General features: G+C 32.6%; 1 non-coding gene across 1 annotated transcript; it reads left to right on the plus strand.

The window, feature by feature from the left end:
* The first annotated feature begins 7,032 nt into the window (after nucleotides 1-7,032).
* Nucleotides 7,033-7,121, plus strand: TRNAR-UCU. The gene is given in 2 exon segments: nucleotides 7,033-7,069; nucleotides 7,086-7,121. It is a non-coding gene; the product is annotated as a tRNA-Arg (tRNA).
* Nucleotides 7,122-7,942: the final 821 nt, after the last annotated feature.

Genomic DNA, 7,942 nt, shown 5'->3' on the forward strand with positions numbered 1-7,942 from the left:
TGTGAATTGAAATGTTGTAAATGTATTAAAATTGGACATTTTTGGATGGATTGCAAAAATGAAAATAACAGGAAGGAAAAAGAAAAAGAAATGGAAGAAAATGAACAAAGAAAATAAATTTTAGATGTAGAAATAGAAAAAAAATAGATGAGAAAAAATAATAATAAAGACGACATACAAAAAAGGTTCTGGAATAAGTGATGAAGATGACATAAAGTGGGAGGTAATAAAAGGATAAAAAAGAATTCTATTGGCAAAAGGATAAAAGACAGGAAATGAAAATTTAAAGGGATACGTACAAAAGAAAAACGAAAGGAAATGGATGAAAATGTACATGCACAGCTAAAGACTGGGCTTGGTATAATGGTTAAACTGTTTGACTCTCAGACACAAGGTACTGTGGGTTGTTTTCTTACCTTTGGAAAGGAAATTGGTTGGGCCTAGACTGGTCTATTAAGAAAGCTGGTCTAGTAATTATCTACAAACTTATGAAACTATAATTCTAAGGAAAAGAGAAAACAAGAATTTTAGAGTGCTATCTGTAAATGTGAATGTTAGGACTATAGTAAGAAGAATAGGAAGATACATGATTTTTAATAAATGTAGAAAGATTACAAACAGAAAAACTATGGGGAGGAAAGATAATCTTAAATTTAGGAAATGACAGATGTTCTGAAATAGCTGTATTCTGTAGCATTACAGTAAATATATTATACTTGTAACTTTAACAAAAATGGGAAGTGTAACCATTCTAGATTTAAAATGGAAAGAACAAGTATATAGAATTATAACATTATATGTGTATACTAACTGTAAAGAAAGGGAAAGTTTATTTCATCAGATTTTAGACTATGTAGTGATAAATACGAATATTAAAATGACAGGAGACTTTAACTGTGATTTAAGATGCAAGAGTAAAAAGAAAGGAAATGATATAAGAAAAATGTTAGAAGTTATAAATAAGATGTGGTAAGTTAAAACTTTGAGACAAAAAATGCACAGACTTATAATATCAGAAGGTTTAGTTATAGGAGAAGGGGAGGTAATTGAAACAGGATTTTCTGATCATCTTGCAATATGGCTAGAGATAAAAGAAAATAAGGAATGTATAAAAATAGGCAAAGGATTAAAAAGGATAAATGAGAAAGCATGGGATGAAGAAAGAAAAAAACAGTAATATGATTATGGAAAAATCATATTACTTTGAGAGCATTTTATAAAAATTGGTCTGAATAGTGGATGATATTTAAGGAAAATATACATTTTTACAGTGGCAATACAATGTAAGAAAAGTAGAGAAAGAAAAATATAAAATAATATATAATGATGCATTGGAAGATTTAGAACTTAATGATAGAACATATTTTGACAAAGAAAAAATTATATGAAAGAAATCAAGAAAAAATGCAAGAATTGTGTATAAGCAAATGTAGTTTTTACAAGAAAAAGAGATGAGGTATTGAGTTACTTAAGCAGATTGGTAAAGGAAGATGGTAGCGTAATGAGAGAAAAAAATGTAAAAGACAAAATAGAAAGAACTCAGGAAAAAGGCATGGATAGTATAGTACAATATGTACAGTAAATGTTTAAAGAAAAAATAAGGTAGTGAAAAACATGGAAAGTAAAAAAGATTTAACGGAAAAAAGAGAGTAAAGAGTTGGAAAATGATATTTCTTTAAATAAGCTAGATAAAGTATTAGGACAAATAATTCTTGCAGGTACAGGAGCAGATGGAATAGGGTATGAAATGTATAAAAAAATAAGGGATTGGAAAAAAATATTTTTTAAAGCTTTTGAATGAATGGTTAAATGAAGGTTTTATCTATAAAGAATTATGTCGTGGAATACTTAATTTCATATGGAAGAAGGAAGATAGAAGAGAATTAAAAAAAACGGAGACCAACGGTATTGAATAATAATGATTATATGATCTTTATGAAAATAAAACAAAAATGATTTGAAACTAAAATGGAAAATGTTATGGAAGATAGCATATATATAGTGTAAATTGGAAGGGTTGTCAAGAATTTTTACTTATAGAGAAATTGTGGATGATATGAACAGAAAAGAAGCAAAAATCATGATAGGAGACCTTAATATGGCATTTGACACAACTGGATGTGAAATCTTATGGGTAATATTGAAATAATATAATATAAGTGGGAAAGTTAGGAAATTATGTGTGTCAGCATATAGTAATAATAAAGTAAAACACTTGTAAATGGCTGGGTAAGCCAAGAGGTACAGACGAAGAGTAGTGTAAGACAGGGATGTCCAATGAGTTGTATACTCTTTGTATTAGTTACGAAAGTGAGTGTATGTGAAATAAATTACAACATGAAGGATGTGGGGTATATAAAACCCAAATGGTTAAGAATTCCAGTTCTGTTAACATATGCAGATGACATTATAATAATTGCAAACAAACAAAATTTGGGTAAAATAAATAATTTGCACAAATGTGTGTCTAGAGATGATACAGATGGCTTTAAATAAGGAAAAATGTAAAGGCTTAGGTGATGTAGTAAAGATCAGGGGTATATATTTCATAGTAAATGAAATTTCTGTGTTAGGTATAAAATTTGGGAATAAAGATGGAAGTAGAATTCATTGGGAAAAAGCAATAGAAGAAATAAAGCAAATGTGTTTTTTTCTGGAGAACATATAAATTATCATTCAGAAGAAAGGTGTATTAATAAATTCAGTACTGATGGACAGAATAGCATACAAAGCAGGTATGTTTATGTTGCCAATGGTATTTGTAAAGAAATTATTGCAGATATTTGTTTTTCATTCATATGGGATTCTAGATTAAACACAGTAAAAACAGGAGTTTTGTATGTAAATAAAGAAGAAGGCGGTTTAGGGTTAATTAACCCAGTGGTATACACTGCTTCATTAAATTTGTATAAAGTGTAAAAGTGGATAAATGAAAAATATGAGAGATAGTACAACTGTATAAATATAAGTATGATAAACTTTGGGTATGGTAAAAAAAGAGTAAAAGAGAAAAAGATTGTATAAATGAAGAAATAAAATGCTACCAAGAAAAAAATATTTTTTGTGGAAAAAAAAAATTAATGATATAGAAAAAGACAGAAAATGTGGCATAACAATGTAATGATAAAACATTACTATGTAAAACCATGAGAAAATATAACAAATGAAAAAATTAAAGCTATTAAAATAAGAAGTAAATTATGTAATCAGAAAGTAGCATGCCAAGATTTTTGAGGAGACTGGTAAAAGATAAACTGCCATTAAAAGGAAATATGCTATTGTGATATCCCTTGTTTGGGCCAGTAATCAAGGAGCCTGAATCCTCACCACTGACACCAATGAGGGAAATTCATTTGGAACAAAAATAGATACACACAGTATTTCCAAGTGCAGCTGTCTGCACCAAGCACAACTTCCCTTAAGAGCACGCAGAGAACACATTCATTCTAAGGTCTGGGTTTCCCTAGCTCTCCCTCTCTCTCTAGACCCCCAGTAATAGTCCCCACTGGCACAGCTACAGAGATGAGTCCTCAGCCAAGTGTCCCAGGCCAAGTCATCCACTGCCCTCTCTGTGAAACCAGTGATCTGTGTCCCTGGTACAAGTAACTGGCATCTTGGATACACATTACATGCAATAATACATACATGCATGCACAGATACATACATGCATACACACAGACACACATACACACACACACACACACACACACACACACACACACACACACACACACACACACCTGGGAAAGGTTTGTACAGATTTACTAGCTATGGCTCTCTGCCCAGACTATAAGGTAGATACTGCCACCAGGATACTCCAAAGACAGCTACTCTAAGGCTCTTACAGAGGTACCCAATTTTAATGTTGGCTAAACAGCAAGGCTTTCAGGAGAGACCACAGTATTACCCAATAAATATAAGTACTCTCAAAGTTTACAATATTCTCTAAAAGACTAGCCACAAAGAAAAGTTTAAATATATTTAATAATACATAATAGAAGAACATGAATATATTAAATTTTGATTTACAAGAAGCGCCAGAGTTTCAGACACAGGAAATAGTAAAATAACACAGATGAATAGATTCACAAAGATACAGAAAAATGGTACTTAACTAATCAGACTATTTTTTTTCCTGACTGAACTAAAGAATTACTATTCCCTGGTTACTTACTAAAGCAAGGCAAGATGAAGTGGGTAAAGTGTCCTTCTTTGTCAGGTTTCACAAACGGACTGTTCTGAGACTTCTGTCTCATCTAATATTAAAACATCATTTCAGTGCTGGATTACAGAGTGACATCACATACATCTGGTCATCTGACTTCTGGTTCACATACTACCACCTTTACTAGAAACTGAACCAGAATCTCACAGATATATGTTACCATACACACAGACAGAGCTTTGCTAAGATGTGTTATAGCATCTGGAACCCATAAAACCATTTCAACACTTCCACCCTTCCATGGTAGCTCTTAGTTCACTACTAAGGACAATACAGCAGGATTCCTAGTACTTGTTTTTACAGACGTTTCTTCTCTGGCTGCAATCAGAACTGTAAGATACAATCTTTACGGCCTACCAGGTCATTTAATTTCAGACTATTTTTCAAAGTTAGTTGGACTGAGATTAACCTCCTCTCTAGTATCCACTGTTACAATATTAATTTCAACAGTTATAATACAGTCTGATATATAGGTTTATTTCTTTTTTCTATCCAGCAGGACCCACTGTTAGTACATTTTTAACACAAGCAGCTTTAAAAATACATTTTCAACACAAGCACCTGTACAAATCAATTTGGTATACAAATGACATATAATTCTTTACAAAACTCCAGCTAGCTATACTGGCATACGTTACACATCCACTGCCCTACTTCTCCAGGCATAGCTGGCAATGCCTCACATTGTAACATCCCTATAAAAAGAAAAGCGATAGATTATGTTTACATTGTCAAGAAGAAGGAATGACAGAATATGTTTTTTAAAATGTAAAAGAGTAAGAAATTATGGGGAAAACTATGTAAAGAAGATTTTGTTTTGAAGATATAAAAGAAGTGGATAAAATAAACATGAATATAAGTAAACATGGATATTATAAGACTATGGTCATATGACTATTTTTGAAGATATAAAAGAAGTGGATAAAATAAACATGAATGTAATTAAACATGGATATTATAAGAATAGAAGTAAAGAATATTTAATTGGATGGTGCAGTGGTGCAGCAGTAGCATTGTTGCCTCACAGCAAGAGGTTCTCTGGTTCGATTCTCACCTGGGGTGCCTTCTGTGTGGAGTCTGCATGTCCTCCCTGCATTTGTGTGGGTTTCCTCTGGGTGCTCCGTTTTCCTCCCACATTACAAAGACATGCATCTGGAGCATTTCTCCCTGGGCCTCTGCTGAAAATTGGCTTTGTTCCAAGTCAGACTTTCCTGGTTAACAAATGTTAAACAAATAAATAAATATTTTAAAACAATATGTTATACGGGTTAAATGGAATGCAAAAATAAATGAAATTTAATGGTAAATGGATTTTAGCAAAAATATTAAGTAAAATTAGATGGTGGTTATGGAAAATGAATGGGGGGGGGTCTAATAGGGATGAAAGTTTAGCATGACTGTAAAGGGAATTATGAATATGTGTAAATAGCTTTGTATATTTATATATTTGTACATATGTAAATATCTGTGAATATGTAAATATTTCATAAAAAAGAGTTACTTTTGTATATAAATGAAGGACTCCTACTCTTTTCAATAAGTTCCATGGGATCTTTTACATCCACCTGAGCTTCAATGAACTCAGGCTGATCGGGCCTTGGTTTAACATCTCATCTAATCTGAAGGATGGCACACTCAGGAGTGTATCACCCCCCACCTTATGCTGCACTGCTGTGTCGGTATTGGAAAATTAATCCAACTACTTGGATTGGGAATAGAACTCAAAGTTTTCTGACCTGGTAGGATTATACAGGTCCTGTGGCATGAAAACTAAGGAAACAACAATTACTATGAAATGCAGAAAAAAATAAAAAATAGGCAGAGGAAACCCCCAAAAAAACTTTATTATTCCCTCAGCACCTCAGCACAAGCCTTCTGATGAGATCAATCAAAAATTACGCACACAAAGAAAAACATATTTATATATCCAATACTGATGAATTAAAATCAAACACCAATTAAATGCTTGACCTTCCAGTAACGTTTCCAGTACAATTCTACATTTAAACCGTTTGGTTTTAAAGTGACAGATTTTTAAATATAAATAGATTCTTTGGATAGAATAACTTCTTTAGACTCTTTCCCCTCTCTCATTACGTTTAATTCCTTCTAAAATAGTAATGCATATGCTGACATACACACTTGAGGGATCGGTAGCAAAATGTGAAACAGCATGGCTTCTCATCTTATTAATATCACTAATATGTTCCTGCTGTATGATCTTAAATATCTCAGCAGTTTCACCAATATAATGTACGCTACAAGGGCATCTGAAAGCATACATCACTCTTTCATTAAGACAAGTATAGTTATTATGAATACTAAATGTTTACCTTTTATAATCTGAAAAGAACTAACTACATATTTATAAATGTTTCATGATCCACAGGGAAGGTATTTTTTTTGCAAATTTATACTTAATCTGAACTTGCTGAATCTTAGAGAATTCCAGCATTGTGTAGATTATACACTCCAGTACATACAGTAACAAGCACCCCCCATGTGACATTGGTTGATGTGATGCTGTTGTAGGTACCACCACCCACTTTATTTTATTCAGAGTAGTTTTTGCAAAGCTAGCTTACCTCTTAATTATCCAGAATTGTACAGAACATCCAAATTTTTGCCTAATATTTTTTGACTGTTCCTCATAAAATTTGTGGTTTTCTGGCATATTATGGAAGACTGAAGTCACAAGCTGATAGACATTTGAGTTTCTGACTTCATATCTCTTAGAAAATGCGAAGTAGTTCAAAACCTATTATTTTATCAACTTCCTAGGTTCATAAGAGCAGTATGTAAAGGTGGCTCCATGGCGCAATGGATAGCGCATTGGACTTCTACACAAATCATGGAGTGATTCAAAGGTTCCAGGTTCAAGTCCCGGCGGAGTCAGGATTTTTGGGAGGGTGGGAGGTTGGCATAATGGTTAAGGTCTTTACCTTATAGACACAAGGTGCAGGGTTTGATTCTCAAAAGAGGTAATTGGCTAGGCTTAAAATGGCCCACAATGGCAGTTAGCCTAGTACTAACCTATAAACCTATGAACTAATAATGGTTAAGGCCTTCATCTCTCATTTACAATGTGCAAGAGTTGATCCTGACCAGCAGCCATTATCTATGCAGAGTTATTAATAGTAACAAAATAATCACCACCAATTGCAGACTTCCAGATCCAAAGAAAAAAGTCCAAGAACATACAAAGCCAGAAAGGATCCAGACGAGGCTGTGAATTCCAGTATCACAACTTATTTAATGCAGAGAAAATCACATAAAATCACATAAGCGCTTTCTTAGGCAAATATCCCACTTCATCAGATGTAATTTGTTAACTAACTAGTTCACTATATATACAACATCTTATTAATCACATGTCATTAAAAAGTCACATGTTCTAAAAATTCTTAAAGTTGCATATACACAATCACAAAAATGTATACTTGTGCAAAACAATATATAAAAATATATATATCCTATGCATTTTATAATCTAAGATCATGTTTATATATTTTTTTAAATTTTACTCATACATTTTTACTTAAAAATTATCTGAAAAGGGGTCTCTTTTTCAAAATTGGCTTTAAAGGGACATAGTCATTCAGACCATGCCCATTGTCAGCATTAAGTCTCACTATCCATTTGGCTTCTAAAGCTTCAGTGCCATTACACACATCACCTCCCTTAATATTTTTAGATACCATCCCTATAACTAAAAA

This window comes from Protopterus annectens, chromosome 10.part0, assembly GCF_019279795.1.
Source record: "Protopterus annectens isolate FY-2018-M chromosome 10.part0, PAN1.0, whole genome shotgun sequence".
Classification (NCBI taxonomy): Eukaryota; Metazoa; Chordata; order Ceratodontiformes; family Protopteridae; genus Protopterus; species Protopterus annectens.